This window comes from Ammospiza caudacuta, chromosome 3 (assembly GCF_027887145.1).
Source record: "Ammospiza caudacuta isolate bAmmCau1 chromosome 3, bAmmCau1.pri, whole genome shotgun sequence".
Classification (NCBI taxonomy): Eukaryota; Metazoa; Chordata; class Aves; order Passeriformes; family Passerellidae; genus Ammospiza; species Ammospiza caudacuta.
In genome coordinates, this window is record NC_080595.1 from 42158195 (window position 1) to 42177881 (window position 19687).

Consider the following 19687-nt stretch of genomic DNA (forward strand, 5'->3'; position numbering starts at 1 on the left):
TTATATAGCAAGTTTTAAATCAATGCAAAATTATATTTTCTATTTTACTTTGTGCAAATTTGTTTTAACAATATTAGATATGAATTGCATGCATTAGTAATGACTAACTATACAAAATCAACACCAAATCAGTCCAGGCAGAAAAAAATATTAAAATAACCAGACTAAATATTTCTCTGCTCTACAGAAAATTAACAATGGGAGGAAAAAAAGAAAAAGAAAAGAAGAAAGCCTTTGCCATATTTCTACAATGCAAGAATAGTAGGAGCTGTGTCTAAATCTAAAAAACAGCCTTAGTTTCAAAAAGAAATCAAACCAAAACAATAAGCTTTAGTTTTGATTTCAGCCAACACTTGAGTCAGTCAGTGGACATCAATAAGTCTTTAGACAACAGAAAGTGTTTTCTTTCTTATTCACTCTTTCATAAGTTACAAGGATGCATCAGCCTAGGGGTATAACTACAGCTACTAAGTGAATAATAAAAGAAAACCAGCTGAAAAAAAAAAAAAAAATCACTATCCCCTGCATAGGGCAGTCATGGATATGAGCAGTTGGGTGCCTGTCAGCTGCCCAGCACTGTACTGGGCTTATGCTCAGCCAAGGAAGTGAAATGAAAAAAATTCAGATTCCTCATCCAGAAACTTTTTCTTTTTCACACGAACACCATGCTTGCTCTCTCACAAAGTTTTTAAACTTAACAGGGCTTAAACTTTACCAAATCTTTACAGTGCTGTTTTTCTGGAAGGAGGCAACGCTGAAGCACAGGTTTTTTACATCCACTCTGCACTGGCAGCAGCAGCAGGGCAGCTCCTGTCCCGCTGTCAGGAGCAATAGCTGCCAGCATTAAAGACAAATCCTAGAGATGGGCCTGACCCATGAAGTGTCTAACCTCTGGAAAAAAAACAAGGCTGTGAGCAAAAGACTGACCTGGCACCTGGGGACTTAGAGCAGCTGGATCCCAGCTCTACCCTAATCTCAGCGAGAGAATTTACTCAGCTCAGTGGCACCAGCTTTGACCTCTTTCCTCACCTCTGTGGGAATAAAAGCAATCGCTAATTACCTGCAAAAGATAGAGTGAAACAAAAGAGCTGAAAACACTTTTTAAACACAGGATTAAAGTAAAGGGCAACACAGCTTGAAGACCCATGTAGCAAATTAGATACACATCTTACCCAGACAATTGCTTCTGATTTCTGCAGAGACTAAGTTTGCCAATTAAAAATGAACCAACAAGAAGAAACATTTCTAACTTTTTATCACTGGCAAGAAAACCATCCTGGCATGAAAACAAAGCACTCTCGTTTCCCAGCATTTCTGGCAGGGGTGCTTCAGGACTTGTCTTGCTGTTCAGATGTTTCTCAAGTCAAGCCACCAAGTGGAGAGCACTTGGGGTTTTATCACTTGCTGTCGGTGTTTTCCAGACCACCAAGGCAAGGATACAATGGTGTTTAAACAGCACTGTAGCTTGAGGAAGCTCCTTGATGAGCAGGAGTAAGGAACACAGCATTTAAAGGGACAGCAAAACACAGATATGGGGAGGAGGTAAAACTGGAGCTGTCCCCATCACATTAGGGCACAAACTGACAACTACTTGTAGCTTCCCACTCAAGAGGGATTGGAAGCAGATGGGTGTGGGGACTGGAAAATACCCTGTGTGTATATAAACCAAAACAGAGAATTTGGTTGTGATTTCACCCAGTCAAAGCAGTATTGTAACATATCCAAGTAGCTCATGACCATCATAAAGACCTCAGTGTCCTTTTTCCCCAGAAGCCTGTAGTGAAAGGAGTGATTTCTCATCTAAATACAGCTCCTGACTACTGCCAACACCATTATTTCCTAGTGGTTAACACTTCTGAAGTACATGGCATGTTTCCAAAATAAGCACATCAGAGATAAGAGTCACTGGTTTTACAAAGGGATGAAGAATTTGAGAAAAGGGAAGAAATGAAGAATATTAAAAATACAAGAGGATAGAGCAAACATGGCATGGAGTTCAGAGAGGAAAGCACAAGTGGGGAAGAAGAAACAGGTTCAGAAGACAATTATGGTAAAGATGAAGGAATAAAGTAGGATTGCAAAACCTATAAATGCACTTATCAGAAAAGGAATAAAGAAAATGGAATCATTCCAAGTGAATTAAAAGGCTTTAAAAATCAACTGAGGAAGAGGGGCCTGCCAAACTACATTCATCAAATATTAGGCACATTTCACCACTATTTGTCAAATTTATTCAACAAAAAATATTTGCTGCCATAGCTGGTCAAGTACTCTCCAGCAAACATACTGTTAAAAAACATTACGGAAAGTAATTCAATAGTGCATCCAGACACTATTTATCTAGTTATAATACCCATTCCAAAAGGAAGCTGGCTTGTTAAATTTGTTAACTGGAATGACTGTTGTGACAAAGAGAGGTTAGCCCTTTGAAGCTGTTGTACATATGGGTCCCATCCATAGGAATAAAAGAAGGAACGTGGCAGCACCACAATTATCTACCCTACCTAGCAAACAGAACATAACCAGGTTTTTCTTTCTTTATAACATGCACGCATAGCTGATTTTCCTCTTGTGTAATAAGAATAATCTTTGCCTCGTAAGTGTCAACTTTTGACACCCAGATTACAGCAATTAAACTCCTTTGGTGCTAAATTCAAGGTTGTGGTTACCAGCAGGGAATTTACTTCTAGTCTGTTTAAATAGTCTGGTTCTTTGACAGATTATCCTGTTCCTTGTTACTGGAAGGGCATGTGATGACATAATTTTCACTTCACTACATATTCAAATCAATTTTCACTACTGTTACAGGGCAGCATGTTCTCTCCATGTACCATGTTTTCCATCCCAAAATATATAAGGAATGAAATATGAGTTCCTAATATATTTTGTTCAGGGAATATTATTACTTTCCTAAAATGAACTAAGTTAAAAACTGAAGAGATGCATTAAAACAAAGTTTGGATACAGAATAAACTATCAAATATTAGGAAAATGTTACATTTAATGCTCTACACGTGACCTTACTTTAGACCTCTGGTATACATGTGTACAATACGATTTTTATTATGCAATTATAAATAGGAAGCTTCTAACAACCCTTCCCTCAGTCAGTGCACAAGCTGGATGTTGCTCTGGGACTCAATTTGCTATTCAATATTTCTTTTCATCCTCTTCATTCAACCTGTAGTCTCACCTTATTTACTGCATAACATCCATTCCCTGCTCTGAATAACTAATTATTAATTTCCTCATGGGCTTTTGTGTGGCACTCGTCACTATGGTATCTGACGTTTCACAAATATTAATGAATTTATCTTCCAGGCCTGTGAGACAAGCTAATAATATTTTCCTCGCTTTGCAGCTGGTGAAAGGGGAACAAAGACCTTGGGAATTACCTGTGACCAGAGAGAGAAGTGGGAGCAATGCTTAGAGCTGCAGGTCCCCAGATGGGCAAAGCAAGACCTCACTGTGACAGACTTCATTTTCTTGCTGGCAGAAGGACTCACAGACTGACCTCCCCTCAGTCACAGCTGTCTGTGCTCAGCACCCACCCAGGGCACACATCCATGGCTGCAGCTGCTCCAGGGTCACACTGCCCAGCTCCTGCAGCCCTTCCCACATACCTACATGCCTAACTCAAAGGCATCTGCTTGACTCCAGCTAACTTATTTTGTTGTGTTAGATTGAAACTACAGTCCAAAAGTGCTGAGAAAAAAACTGGGAGAGCAATTTATCACTAGACAGCAGCAAATCTCTGGGGCCCTCCATTTGTTATACAGGTTCACTGAAATGTCTGATTCTGGATCCAGATCCTCAGTGCCTCCTGCTTCCCATAATGAAAGTCACTATGCTAATTCTCCTCCTGCTGCCTGGCAGAATTAGAAATGGATTCCCATAGCTTCTTTGCAACTGGTACCTCCAGACAAATACAGCTGGGGGCAAGGAGAGAAACAGTGGATATATATATATTTGGGGAACTGAGACAGAGGTGAGGAAAGTCTCAATTTACACGTGCAAATTCAGAGTTTATGTTATCCTCATGGTTATTTTTGTCCATTTTCTAGCCAGAAAACTGCTGTTAGAGAAACAAAGCAAAAATCCAAGTATTACACAATCTTCCAATGATCAACCTAATGTCATAGGTGACTTATATAGTTTTGAATATTTTATTTTCTTCCCCTCAAAATGCTGTTAATTACATCCTGTTGAATGCATCTATTGTATACAAAACAATTGTTTATTTATCCTGCCTCTGAGCAGTCTGGACTAATTTAAAACTTTGCAGGACAGATTCTCCACATAAAATTCTTCTGCCTTCCCTGCTTTAGCATCATAAAGCAAAACAAAGGTGAGTTTAACTATGCAGATGAGGTCTCTGAAGTTTCAAGTACCTTTTATGTGCCACTCAGGGCTGGTTTTTCGAGGGAAAAAAGATGAGCAAGTTAAGATGTATGTTGAGTCTGGCAACCTCACCTGCCAGCAAGATAACTTTTCACAGAGGAGAATTTTTCCAAGTGACAAATAACACATTCTTGACTACTTCAAATGGATTTAAATGACCAGAGCACCCTAAAATTATTAGAATGCCTGTCATGAATCTTGCTGCAAGCATATACAGATATTCCTGCACACGCAGAGCCCATAGGTGTATTCCACAGAGGCAATGCAATAAAGATAACAAAAAACCACTGGGGAAAACAAACAAAACTCAACCCACAGAGCTGAAACTAGGGATTCTTCCTCTAGCAAAAGCCTAGCTGATTTCTACACTCTTAAGTTTGCTGTCTCACACAGGATAGAATGAAATCTCGAGAATTAGTTCCTCTGATAAACAGCTCACTTTTCCATCAGGCTGACACAAAGTGCAATCTCTGCTCTAAAAAGCCAAAATGCTCTGTGATGGAGAGAGGGAGGAAGAGATGCATCACCTAAGTAGTGATGGCTGGTGACAATTTTTGGAGACCCAGAGAAAGTATTCTGTCTTCACAGGGTGCTGAACAGCATTTATTTCAACAACCATAGAGAGGCCCCCATGGCCTTTTTGTCTCGCCCAGGGAAACCCTGTGTGCGCCTAGCCATGTATTTTCCTTACGCAGACATGCCCATGAGGAGCACTGCTGACACTGCAAGGGGACTCCTTCCCTCTGTGCCCTGGCAGACACGTTTTGGCTGTGCTCCCACAGTAGTGCAGGTCACTGGAGCTCTCTGAATCGGCTCTCAGCACCCCAGGGAGCACGGCCACTTTATCACCAGGAGCGCATGTGAGCTGCAGGAGCTGGGCTTTGAAACTGCATCAAAGAACTCAGCTATCAGCTATCAGAGGCAAATGCTCTCTTTTAAAGCTCAGAGTCACTCAAAAAATCCTCTGGATCTACTAGACTCTTCTTTCAAAAACTAGTATTCTGCAGAAGACCTCTACCAGCAGGACTCAGTCCTCCTTTATTCCCATGTCCAGGGAGGCAAACATCCCTCTAGGTCAAAGGTTTTTTTTTAATTATGATTACAACAAAAAAAATCACTTATACAACAAAAATTATCTCAAATATCCCCTCCTGTTGTTGAATATGTAGCTAGTCACTTACCCATCCAATCCCACATCCCCACGATTCTCGCTGATGGGGGGCACAACATCCAGGCTTCTCTACTCTTCCATGAAGAAGGTGGTAGGAACTCCTGTGTCCCTCCCTGCTACCTTCTTCTCCCCATTAAAACCAAGAAGACAAGTAGGCAACCTTCTTGCAACTTTCCCACTGCCCCACATACAAACAAAAATAATTTTACTTTTTAACCATGTTTTTGTATGGAATAGAAAAACAATATCAGGTATGGATGACCCAAGCACATCAACCATCAGGTTTCATTATACTGAAATGCCATATCAGCTTGTTATTTAGGATTTTACATTGCTTTTTCTCACAAAAAAGAAAAAAAGTCTGCTAGCAGTTGCCCATGTAGACAAGCCAGAATTTTTTTCTTTCAGCAAACTGGCAACTATTTCTCTCCTTGGAAAGTTTCTAATTAAAAGTTAGGTTTCTCTCTCTTTTACTTTAGAAAGTACCATAAATTATAAATAACTGACTAGTTATTCATTGTCTCTAATGCACAAACTGAAATATGCTTTCTCCAGTTTTACCAACTTTGCTGTCAGAGGAACTTTTTATATTTGGGCTGGGAGGAGACAGGCTGCTCAAGAAATCTAATGAAACCCCAAGACTGAAAATGCTGTGTCCCTTAGCTACAAAAAGTACATTCTGAAGGCAGCTGCAATACAAAGTCTCCACACAGTATGGGCTCCCTCAAATGATGTTCCCAGTGACATGCTGGAGGTTTTTTGAGCACAAGGCAACACAGTATTCATGCTAGCTCTGTCCTGGGCTTCTGTGAAGCAGATGCTGTCAATCATTTCAGACTGTGTTGAATTGAATGTAACATCTGCAATATGGTGTTTACAGGTTTTCAACGAAGGTAAAGTTGATACAGCCAGAGCATTTTACTGAGTAGAACATTAGGCTCTCCTTGAACTATGCTGAGGATTTCAAAGAGCTGGCTAACCACACTTAGGTCATTAACAATTTGGTTTTGTACCATACTAAGCATCCCATCAGCAAAGAATTAAAGGATTCAGGCCCTTATTTTAAAAAGAAAAACAAAAAAAGAAAAAAAAAATAGAAAAAGCAGAATATCAGCAGGGTTTGGATTCTGAAACTACTGCCACATGAAAAATATTGCCACCATATGCTGAAATGAAGTAGTTGATTACAGAAATCTCTCTACCAGCTCTACACCATCATTGTGTCAGCAAGACTCAGTAGGTACTAAAAAGTGAGCTACAGCCTTTTGCTCTGGATTCAAACCAAGAAGCAGCAGTGGATGCAAGTATGTGACAGAAATGACCAGTCAGTGGGTGTTCAGTGAGGAAAAGCATTCCTGACTGCAGGTGGCTCATCTTGCACCTCCTCACTGTGCAACAATGAACCGGCAGTCCCAGGGGAACATCCTTGGTCAGGGGATTTTGGCACCTCTGCATCTGGCAGGGATCAGAATAACAAGCAGCACAGGCAGAGGAGCCTTGGGAGTCCTATCCCCTCTGGCGCTTCAGCCTCAGGACTCCTCTCATCCACCCATTCTCCCACAGTGTGCTTACAAACATTTTTCCTGACGCTGTGCAGAAGAGATGCTCCATACTGCCCTGTCTCTTCTGGATGCACATTGAAGCATGCACCTTCCCCCATATCCCGCCCCAATTACAACTCAATGGTAAGAGGTGGAGCTGCACTCTCCTCCCTGCTAACAGCACCCCAAAGTTCCTTGCCCACACACCATCCTTCAGTGCTCTTTATATCCAGACTTGTGAATATTTCTCTATGCACCATTACAGGGCACCCACAAACTCCTTTTAACCAAAGTCAAGGACTAGGAACCCATCATCTGGGGGTGAAGGAGGTATCCCTTTTCCCTCTGTTTTATATCCCTCATTCCCTTCTTTCTTGTGTTGCCTTCCCCTCCCTGCCCAGGTTTTTTCCCCCCTCACAGCCTCCATACCAGGCCTCCTCCCTTACCCCTCTTGTTCCATGAAGAAGTTGCTCCAAAAATTTCTGACATGTGACAAAATAGCAACTTTACCAGGCTGGGGCAGGCTTAAGCTCAACACATTTTATATGGTGCTTAAAAATATGTTAAAAATTATTTGTAGTGTAGTTACAACAACTATAGTAGTTGCACATTGTCAGTTCTCAGATCCCTGGCAGACACAGGACCTAAAGCCTTGATTTGGCAGGCATCACTACTTTCACTTAACAGATGGCAAAACTTAAGCTACAATTTGCCCAAATTTGAGTGTTTTTTAAAGAAATGGGAAAAAAAGGAGACAAAACACATTTCTTTTTTAATTCACATGTTTTTTACCTTCCCTGCTTATAAGCATTCATTTGTCTCTAGGTAAAATGTGGATTCTGTCATAGCAGCAGACATACTACTACCAGAAAAACTTGAGAAAGAGTTGCAGTTCCCACTGTATGTACTCCTGCCAAGTCAGCACCCAGACACCAGATGCTTCCTGCTTTCAGACCATCTCCTTACCTTGATTTAGGTTAAAGTCAGGCTACCAGACTAAAATTGTTCAAGGTAGCATATTATCTACTATGGAGGGTAGCAAAGCCCTCTTGCACCATCCCCACTGGGTGACCCTGAAAGGCAAAAGCCTTGATTAAACACTGCAAGCAATGTTTTTAGCACTGCCCTTTTTCTAAATCGATTTTTTCCTGTTGTTTTTAATGGAAGTAACAGGCCCCCTAGCACCACACACCAACATTTGAGTTTATTTGATCTTGAATTCACTCTAAAGGTTTTTGCTTCTACCCCATCTGCCCTGTCCTGCCCACCCTCACATTCTCCTCTTCATGACAAGGATTTTTAGGGGGACAACTGTTCTGACAACGCATCAGTGCCCAACTATGGGAAGCTGGAACAACCTCTGATTCTTCTGTCTAAGAGCTGCTGTTTGTATGCGTTGCTCTTCTATTCAGCCCATTGACTCACATCCCTTATCTTCAATCTATAATTAGAAGAGATTAAAGAAGCTGACTTATTGCAAAAGGAAACAAACAAAAGGGATCAGGAATGAGTTGAAAGGTGTGGGGGGGTAAAGTATAAAATCAGTACAGTCTCCCTCTTGAGAAGGTCATCCCAAGAAAGGGCAAGAACAAAATCAATGAATTTTGGCTCAACAGTGATGGGAGTCAATCCATCAGGCAAAGCGATGGCAGCCAGTCAGGCTCTCACAGACACCACCTGTCGCTGCCAGCAAAATGTCAAATTTATGAATTCATTTCCATAGCAAGATAACACTCCCCCAGGGCAGCGCTGAACAGTTTCACAGCTTCTAGAGCAACCTACTGAGCAGGGAGAAAAGAGGCAGCTCTTCTTCCCCACCAACTGAGGCAAGCTGTATTTTAAAGGAATGAATGTATGGACCAAATCCAGAGTCATGTTTTTTTTAGCATTCGGTTTCTTTAAGCTAGGGTTCCTAAATCAAGATGCACTTAAGGCATACCCCAATTTCCCACTTTTGTGTCATTAACAAGAGTGAAATGTTACTCTCTTATGTGTCTCACACCAGAATTTAACTTCCCTAGCTGCATCAAATCCTCCAGAGATGAAGGTGGCAGGGTTGACCTCAACTAGCTACACACAAGTGAAAAGTTATCCCATATTCACTATAATTGTAGCTCCTTGTTAAGAAGGGTCTTGTCATGGTAGGGCTGATTCCCTTCAGTTAGTTCAGAGAGCACACTTAACAAAGATTGTCATTCATCACTGCAGATAGCGATGACAGAAACTTCCATGAAGTTCTCTGCTCACCCACACTGAGACAAGCACTCATCTTTCCAGCAAAACAAGTGGGAGAACCCTGTATTTTTTTCTTCCTTTCTTTCTTTCATCTATCTTCATAGTATTATCTGGGTGATATTCACTATAAGACAGTGTCACCAGAATCTCTAGAAGTGACAAACTTTTAGCACAGAAATAGTTTCAGGAATCTTATTTTAAATGTTTTCAATTGGAAGTGCAACAGACCGAACTGAGATATAGGAGAGCAGATACACCACTTCCAACCTGAACTGTAATTTTGTCCTATTAGGCATACATTCGATCATTAGAAACAGTTTTCTAAGTTTAGAAAGATGTCAGGCTGGGGAAGGAAGTCATAATCTTTGACTAAAAACTTAGGGGACACAATTTTAAGTGAATGCCAAAGTTTTGATTCAGTAGAGCGCTTGGCCCAAGTTCTCCAAAGTTTTCACACTTCTTTACTTTTTTATAGATATAATTCTACCATTTAGGTTCTTCCAACACACTCAGAAATCATAATTTGCCAGCTGTCTAACACCCCAGGTTGTCTAGTTGCAGCAGCCCCCAAATTCATAGGCAAAATATGGTGGTGAAAAAATGACAAAGAGCTGGCACAGTGATGCCAGCCAACTCCCAAGTGAAGGAGATTATTGCCAGTGGAGGAGGATTTAAGTGAAGATACTTAGCACTAAGTCTTCCAAAACAGGCACACACATTCTTCCTATATAGGATGTTCAAACCCAGACATGACCTGATAAGAGGGCAACAACCTACATTTAGATTTGTCAGAACTGATTTGATGCTGTTGCCCTCTGCTAGCAGTAGATATGAGCATCAGGCTGACTGAAGTTTTTAGCACCAAAGCTGTTCAAGCAGGTCTGGCAGACTGGGGAGTTGACCTCACCTGTGTAAGAGCTCCAGGATCACACAGAAATCAGAGGCCCAGGGCAGAGACCCCTGACCAAATGGTGTGCTCACACCCAGTGGCGCAACCACTCTGAAACACAGGAGCACATGGTGAGGACATACGATCAGAGGTGCATGGTTCATCACAAAACCTAATGCTGAGCCTTCAGAAAATGTTTTACGTACACTGGAGTTGGACCGCTATAACAAAATTCTCATTTCTTGGCAAGCTCTGTGTTACCTCATGCAGCATCCTCATTTCAGAAATTTGTACAAAAACGTACAGAGAGTTCACTGTTTTGCAAGTATATTAATGCTTTGATAAAAGGTCTAGTATTACAAAAATTGTTAACTGTCTTCACAGAAGGAGATATGCAAACAAATTGTCACACTATCTATAGTGTGAGACAGTGTTTAACAAGGTTCTTCATCTTTAGGCTGATATTGTTAATCTATTTATAATATATGCCTTTGAGAGTTGGTTTTTTTGTGATTTCAGGTTCTTTTTAATCTTTAAAATTAATATATATTAATTTTGAATTCAAACTCACTGTATGCATTAACCTCATAGGAGGAATAATTGTAAGGTACTTTGTCTTAATTATGGCACCATGATACAGAGCAGTTAAATATCCATATAATTTTATATTGTTGCCCTGAAGGCCCTTCCTTGAAGTCAACCTTTTCTTTTCTTTCCCTATTTTTAAGCAAGACTTAATTTGTAAGTGTTAAGAAAGTAGAGAAAATTACTTCACCCTAGTTCTTTTGTGTTTTTCTCCTACTTTTATTCTCACTTTTGAAGATTAATATAAATGAGTATAGAAAAGTGTCTCTCTAGTTAATTATACTTTAGGGAACTTTATTCTCTCCTCCCTCCCCCAAATTCTATTTTAAGGCCCGGTCTCATTCTCTTGTTCATTAAGAAACATTAGCAAACAGCCAACTGTATCGTAGAGCAGCTGATTCCTCCTTTCATGCATGTCCCCAGCTCACCCTCTTTGCATTGTATAACTCAAAGACAATTCAACGTGAAATAGGTTCCTTTGAAAACAAAACTGATGAGCACCTTTTTTTTTAATTTTGCTTTTCCTTGATTGCGATGTAAAATTATCTTGATACCCACTGTCCCTACCTTCTAGCATAGAAAAAGCAAAAAAACAGCCCACATTTCCAGTGTCAGTTTTCCTTGTAAGGCTCTAATTTTAGAATGGACCCTTATGATCACAAAATTTTATACACTGATTCAGGAGGGAGTCCATAATCAAATAGCATCATCAGTCCCAAGCATTTAATAAAACAGAATTCACATCCTTTTCTTCTTCTAGCACATTCAAAGTCCTTGTGTGGTTGCACACTTCCATCTTTGACATTAACTCAGCTTTGTGCTGGAAAAGGCCCTTATCTTAGCAGAAAGTACTCCTGACACTCTGTGCAGGAACTCACAAAGTCAAAAGGAATGAAGACCCAAAAACAGGCAAATATGTGATTATGTAAAGCAACATCATAGAAGGTCTAATGGCTTTCTATCACACCATCACTGAAAAGCAGAGCTAAAGACAAGGAGGTAGTTGCTTCTGGGCATTGCTTCCTCATGTTGATACACTTTGTGCCAGAAATCACATCAGCCAACAGCATCAGGGGCAATGATAAAATGACAAATTTTCCAGCAGCACAAAGGCACAAAGAGTGCTGATGACAGAACCACTGGATCAGTATGGTCCACTGGGCATAGGGGCAGAAACAGACAATGAGAACACCTTTAGTCAGTAGCATAGCCAGATACAGTAAATTAAAATGGCAGAATAGTTTGAGTTGAAAGAAATCTTAAAGTTCATCTAGTTCCAACAACCCTGCCATAGGAAGGGACAGCTTCTGCTAGATCAGATTGCTCAAAGCTGCATCCAACTTGGTCTTGGCATCCACAGCTTCTCTGGGCAACCTGATCCAGTGCCTTACCACACTTACAGTAAAGAATTTCTTCCTAAAATCTAATTGAACCCTACTCTCAGTTTAATGCCACTTTACCCTTGTCTATCACTGCACACCCTTGTGAAAAGTCCCTCTCCAGCCTTCCTGTAGGGCCCCTTCATACACTGGAAAGCTGCCACAAGGTTTTCCCTGACTCTACTCCTCTCCAGGCTGAACCACTTCATCCCTCTTAGGCTGTCCTCTTCATAGTAGAGAAACTCCAGCTCTTGATCATCTTCCTAGTCCTCCTCTGGGCTCCCTCCAACACGTCCCCACTCTTCTTATACTGGGAGCCCCAGAATAATACTCAGTACTCCAAGCTGGGTTTATGAGAGCAGAGCAGAGGGGGAGAATCATCTCCCTCAACCTGCTGGCCATGCCTCCTTTTCCATCAAAAAAAAAAAAAAAAAAAAAATCTTTGTTCTGTTTGCTGGTATAGTTAGGTGAAACATCTTTGTCTAAGTTTTAAATCAAATATTTTTTTTCTAAAGGTTTGCGGATTTCATTATATGCAAAACACATTCATGTTTTCAAGGTTTAGAGAGTTTTTTTTTCACTTCTCTCCTCTGCATTTTACCTCTAAAATAAAGGGTCAGATATATTAGAATCTAATATTTTCCCTGAATAAAGGAAAATAGTTTTGGTGGTGGTGGTGGTTTGTGGTTTTCCTTAGAAGCTTACTATTTACCCAAGAGTACAAGAAAAAAAAAAAAAAGGCAGCAAAACCAAAACAACAAATAGTAAATCACCACAGGAGGGATTTTTTTTTTAGACAAACAAATAATTCTTTGTGACTAAGTATAAAAATATTGCTTAGGCCACTGGCCAGGTGTGTCAGGAATAAAGATTTGCTCAGGGTAACAGCTAATGCTGTTAATACAGCAATAAAAACTTGTTGTTTTCCCCAAGAACTGAGCCAGCAGAACAAAGCTATGTCCAGAGTCACAAGCCCATCCTGTATATTTTCTCCATAATAGGCTTTCAACTCCAACCTCTTGTGCTCTCTTCACACTCATTTGAAATTATTGTGTAAAACCAAAGAAACTACATACACATACATTTTCACTCTTTGCTTTACAGTCTTCTGCCAGTTTATAATAACATGGCATTTCTCTGTGATACTGGGTGATATGGAAGACAGAAGGGCAATTTAGTAAAACAAATAGTCCAGCAATTGATCTGCAGCAGCTGTTAAACTCCTAAGCCAGGAAGAGCCTCAGTGAGTTATCAGCCCATTGAACACTGCAGATGCAAGTCACTGCTCCCATCTATAATGCAGACCTGTCAAGGTGAGACACAAGTCTTGCCAAGTCAAAGCTCCTCATGACCTCCTTATGGGACCCAAAATAGAAAACTGAGCTCTTAAGCCTGGAAGAAAAAACACTGATGAACACTTTGGGACCCCCAAGTTCTTATGGGCACGAAGAGAAGAAGGGCATCTACCATGATGAGGGTATTAGGCATTAGTCTCATCTGCTAAGTCAAACTCTGCTAATCCTGGGCCCAGCTGTGTCCGTGATCACAGGCAGAGCACCCTGCCCAGTGAGAGCTTCTAGCAGCAAGGAATGACTTCACAGCACCTGTACTGAAGGAAAGTAGATAGTGTAAAAGCTCTTGTCCATTCTGAAATTCTGAAGATGAGAGGGCGCTGTTTCCTGAGATACTGACTACATTGTTTAAACTAGAAAGGTTTTCCTTGTTTGGTTTTTTAAGCAGCATAGCTAGATATCTACTTTTTAATAAATTTCATCCACCTGTTTAGGACCCTAATTTTAAAAGTAAAATTCTTCAGAAGATGGATATTTGTATACCCATAGTAAAACTCATCTTTCTCAGGAGGTAGTTTAGGACTTTTTTCTTTAATGGGTTATTAAGACCGTTAACATTCCAAGTGACTATTTTAAAGTAATATTAGTCTATAATATGTGGCAGAATTAAGGAGAGTTCTATTAAACCCAAGGTTTGCTTTATTTCTTTCAATTCTCTAAGGTAAACTCAAATACCAAGAAATAGAAGGCACTTATACCACACTGCTTCAGTGAAGCAAGAAAAGGAGGAGGAGGGAAGCAGCTTAAAAACTTTGTTTCTAGTCTTCTGTGTATTTCTTCAACTTAGTCAACTCTGCAGAGGGAATACACTGTTAATTTTCTTCCCACCAGTGACAGCTACAATGAGTCATAGTACATGCCTACTCCAAGCAAGCACTTTTGTCTCTTGCCTACCACCATTTTCAGAGATCGATTAGATTCTACCTCAGCCTACCTATTGCCTGCATAAAGAGGCAGAAGCTAGTTACCATGGATAATAATTTTAATACTGAGCAGAAATAACGAGATCCAAATGCTTGGACACACAGAACTCTGTTTTTAAATTCTGTCAACTAGCCATTCCCATGCTATCATAAATTTCCAAGAAGCAAATAAACAAATTATTTTTTTACCTATCAGAGTTCAGACAAAAAAAGCTGTAGTACATATTACACTAAGGGACTGCTAAACTTTGAGAGTTAAAAAAAGTACATTGCAACTTGCTGTATGTTGAAGAGGTACTCTAATTTTTCTGGTGATTTTTGAGTAGCACTTCAGCCACTAAGATATTAGGATGTTGGCCATGCAAGTTACACAGGGACAATTTTTTTTGCCAAAGGAAAAACCCAGGTACCTTAAGATGTCAAGTTGTTTATCCTCCTAGTAAAAATACCCAATCTTAATTACAATAATTACTACAAAGAAACTTTCTTTACTCCTTGTCTACAGTAGAGACCATCCAGCCAAGGTGCCATTCTTTGGTCATCTAAATGACCACCACTGAATGTAAAATTCATGGAAGACAGTTGCTCTCCAGCAGTTTTAGTACACATCCATCACTCTTTTGAGATGTCTATCACTGTTCAACTAAAAATGATGTCCCAATACAAGCTTAAAAGGTTCTTTAGTACAGTAAGACAATAGTAAATGTCAGCTCAGCTTTGAACCTTTCACATGGGTTACAAAGTCATGATTGTTTTTTTGCAGTAAGAAATCGAGATCAGTATGAAAGTTCTTCCCCTGATGACTGAAAATTGCAATTCAATTAAAAACAAAGAGCTGATTGTTTTCAGATATTCTAGAAGATATATGTCTTTCCCACATCCTAATTTCAAAGGGAAACATATCTTTCTCCACATATCAGATATAAGAAATTTTTTTTTACTTTGCACTCTTTCTTTTTCAAGTAAAATCTCTGTTTATAGTTTATCCTCTTGGAAAAGGTAGTCAGCAGCACAGCTGAGCATGGCAAGGAGTTTAACCAGGAAACTAAAGAAAATCAATCTCTGTATGGATATGGCTTCCATATATTTATAAACCATCCACCCAAAAGGAGCGAGTTTATACATCACACAAGGGAAGCCCATCACTGTCACAAAGTGTACATGGGGGAATTCTCATGCTGGAAAAAAGAACATCTTTGCTTCCCACAACTTATAATCAAGAGCTTAGCAAAGTGTTGAAATGAGCTCTCTTGGGTTCTGTTGTACCACAGAACTAAAATACATTAAGATTTTGGTTTGTCACACTGGGGCTTCTAGATCAGTAGCAGGCTCTACTGAAAATATTTGGAATTATTTGCAATGAGATCACTTTGCTGCTTTGTTATGTGTGCCTTGAAACTCATGTTATCTTCTTTAAATCTGTTCCAGAATTTACTTAGCAAATAGCATCAAGGGTGGAGAAGCTTCAAAAGCCAGCATTAGAGATCAAGGTGCATAAATTGATCTGGAAACAGAGAATGCCATACATCCAAGACAATTGTAACCCAAAGGAGTATATGGGATGGAGTATGTCTCAGTGCAGCAGTTCTCTGGAAAGGGATCTGAGGATTACAGCACGCCATGAGTACAAAATTGATTCTGTTCTTGAAAAAAGAGTGGCTTCATCTCGACTTGAAAACAGAAACAGAGCCTGAAAACCAAAAAACTCCTTTTGTTCAGGACTGAGAAGGCTCCTTGTGTGTTTGACTACCATTTTTCAAGAAGGTGAAGACAGTTTGTATGAAAGGCAAAAATAACCCAGCCAGCTGCAAAGCCTTCCCTCCAAGGAAGGTCTACAGGACTTGTTGTTGCCCAATATAAGGAAGAGAAGGCTGGTAACATCTTCCAGGTAGATTACATACTGCTGCAAAGAACAAGAAAATAAATTATTTTTCAATGTCTGTTGCCAATGAACAGCAATAGTTATGCTCAATGTGAACCTCTCTTGCTGTCAAATTCAGGACAATCTTTCCAGCAGTAGGGAGAGAAAAACACTGAAAAGGTTCTGTGGGTTCATCGGCAGAACCACCACTGGAGGGGTTTTTGACAACAGGCCTGACAAACAGACATCATTAGAGAAGATTGAGGCATAGCTGATCTGCCTCAGGGACCGAAGCATGGACTAGGAAATTTTTCAAGGTCTTTTTAAGGTTGCCACCTTCTAAATACAAAACACATGGACATATAATGAGTACAAACAGCTGCAATGCAGCAATTAATCTGTTAAGGCTGGTACCAGACCAACACCATCCCTAGTTTTCAGCAAGCTATTCAAAACACAGGCAAGACTCTACATTGCTGAAACTCCTGCCACCTTCCCAGTTCCCTTGGGCTACATCACATCCTACTTCAACCATGGCTGTTGGTTGTTCAGGGCAGACAGATGTTAAAAATTATTTGCACTGGGAGTCACTCAGGTCTGCATTTCCTTATCTTGGACAGGCTTGTATGTAAGATAATAACATCATTAATAGCCAAAAGATAGTAAGATCATTAATAGTCATAAGATAATAGACCCCTCCAGGAATGCTGTATGTATAAATCAGACATAGCACACAAACCATTACAAGCACCTCACAGAACTAAGCCAGACTGCTCTGTTTTTCTAAAAGAATCTTACAAACTTGAGGAATGCAAAGGAACAAGCACTCCGGGAGCTCAACAAATGAACAGGAAAGAGCTTTCAAACTGTAAGTAGCACTGACGGATTTCTTTGCTATAGATGCAGATCCCTGGTGTACAGTCTGCAGCCACTTTGAAGAGAAGTAACGATTATTAATTGATCATGGAGGGCCAACAATTGACTAGGTGTTTCTTGTTTTCATTTAGCAGCATACACAAATTTGGAAGCAATCTGAAACAAAGAGTTATACAGGACAACAGAGGACATGAGTGTTTCAGAAACAGCATTCACAGCCTCAGGAGAGAAAGCCTGTCTGGCTGATTTGTCTTGTTTCAGAAGAGGGCTGTACACTACTGAATTTCCTACTTTTGGGGAAAATTAAGGAGTCAGCACAACTTCTGAATCATGGGATCTCTCCCTCTCTGGTCAGTATGGTTTTCTTTTATTCATGTGAGACTGTGGTACTCAATGCAACAGAAGTGGTTGACTCTGTCCAAGTTCCTGAACACAAAGGGCAGACATTAGGATCTGTGGCTATTAGCCAGTGGTTTCTGGCCACAGTGTTCAGCAAGACAGGCAGCAAACTGAAAGAATGGTACAGCCAATTCCACCAAGTTTTTCTACCTTTGACTCCTTTGTATGAAGATGACACATTGATTACAGAAGAGAGAACATGCTTTTCCAGGTACTCCACATAAAGGGTGAAAGAGAATACAAGTCTAGCACATGAACAAACCTCTTAAAAATTTACAAAATATCTCTGTTGACGATTTATGAGAGTCAAGGTCCAATATCTCCAACAGAGCAATGTGTTGATTCAGATGGTTAAAGAACAGCAACAGCAAAGCAAGTGAACAAAGCAGCCACCTGGTGCTACCTAACTCCTGTTTTCATTCAGGAGCAACAAGTCCACCTCATGTTACAACCACCTTTTGTTTTAGACACAAGAGAGACAGAAAATACCAGGTAAGGAGCCCAGGACTGTGTGCTGGTGGCTCTGCAAGAACAGGGGATAAGACTTCTTCTTTCTTTATAAAAAAACTCAGGATTTCTAATACAAAAAGCTATAAAATGCTCATACTTGGGAAAAAAAAACCAAACCAAAGCACAAAAAACCCCCAAACAAAACAAACAAAAAAAAAATCCCCAAACCCAAACAAACAAACACATCTATGAAAAGGCAGAAAAAAATTAGAACTGGAATTTTGCAACTGGTAATATAAGCGTCTGAGTCTTTCCTAAACTACACATTTGCTTCAGTTAGTTTGTAAGTGTAGGCTTTCATCTGGATTGAAATTTATGGCTAGCTGAAAGCTTTCCTACTTAACACTAATGTTCAAAGGTGATAGTTTGCACAGATTCATCCCTGATACTGCTGGTTGTTCATGGCATTTATCTGATGGTCCACATTTAATCTTTATCACTCTTTTTATTGAAGAAATCAATTCTCATTAATATTTTTAATGGTTTTTAGTGGATGTTAATGAAGTGTGGGAAGGTCCTTCAGGGACTGTACTCTTCTGTCACATTGAAAGTGACACTAAGTGACGTGATAAACAGCAGCATGTTAGGAGTCCTCAGGTTTTAGCTGAGAACATCAGTATGGAACTAAAACCTTCCTTCTCTGTGTGCAATATGGAAAATAACCAAAGAAATCTAACAAAATGTATCATTAGCATGCACAAAAATTAAAAGCTTAATGAAACACAGAGTAAAAGTCATCTCACATCCTAATGAAAACTCCCCATGAAAATGTTAATACAGGTACTGCCTATTCTCAAGCACATCAAAAAAACCACTTATAGATGAAGAATTGAGGTTGGATATACAGTTTGCAGTTTCTAGCCGGTATATAACAAGTAATCCGTAATAAGGGAGTCAAGTCAATTGCTCATCTTTTTCCAATTATCAGTTGTTTTAAGAAGAAATTGCTCCCTTTTTTTTGCAGAGCTACTTTTCAAAACAACTCTTTTACAAAAAAAGTCAGCAAATGAGTTTCTTACGAAAGCTTTCCTGATCTCCCAATGCTAAATAGTACTCCATCACCCACTGTATTTTCAGGCAATGTTAATTTGGTCCTTGTTTTATTCTATAATGAAAAAGTAATTTTACCTCCTTCATTCTTTGACACTTTATGTAAAATATAAAGCATTTAATGTATAAGCTTAATATTTAAAAAATAATGTTTATTAACTGTATAGGTAAGGGAGTACTGAGGCAGCATTATTTATGTCATAATTTTCTCATTTTTCAGAATGTCAGTAGTGATGAATAACAGGTTTAAGAGGAAAAGAAAACAATTGAGTCAATGCTGCAACACCACTGCATACGAGTTGCCTATCTTTCTTGCTTATGTTTCACCTGTACTGTGTCTGAATTAAAACATCTTTTTTTTCAGCTACTAACGAGATATTTTTGAGAATTAACAGCAATATACTGCATTAATTCAGTGTCCCAGCTACTGAAACAAGAGTTATCAAAATACAGCGATGCATCAAGTCTATATATAAAGCAAGAGAGAGTTTCCTACAAGACAGGTTAGATAGGGA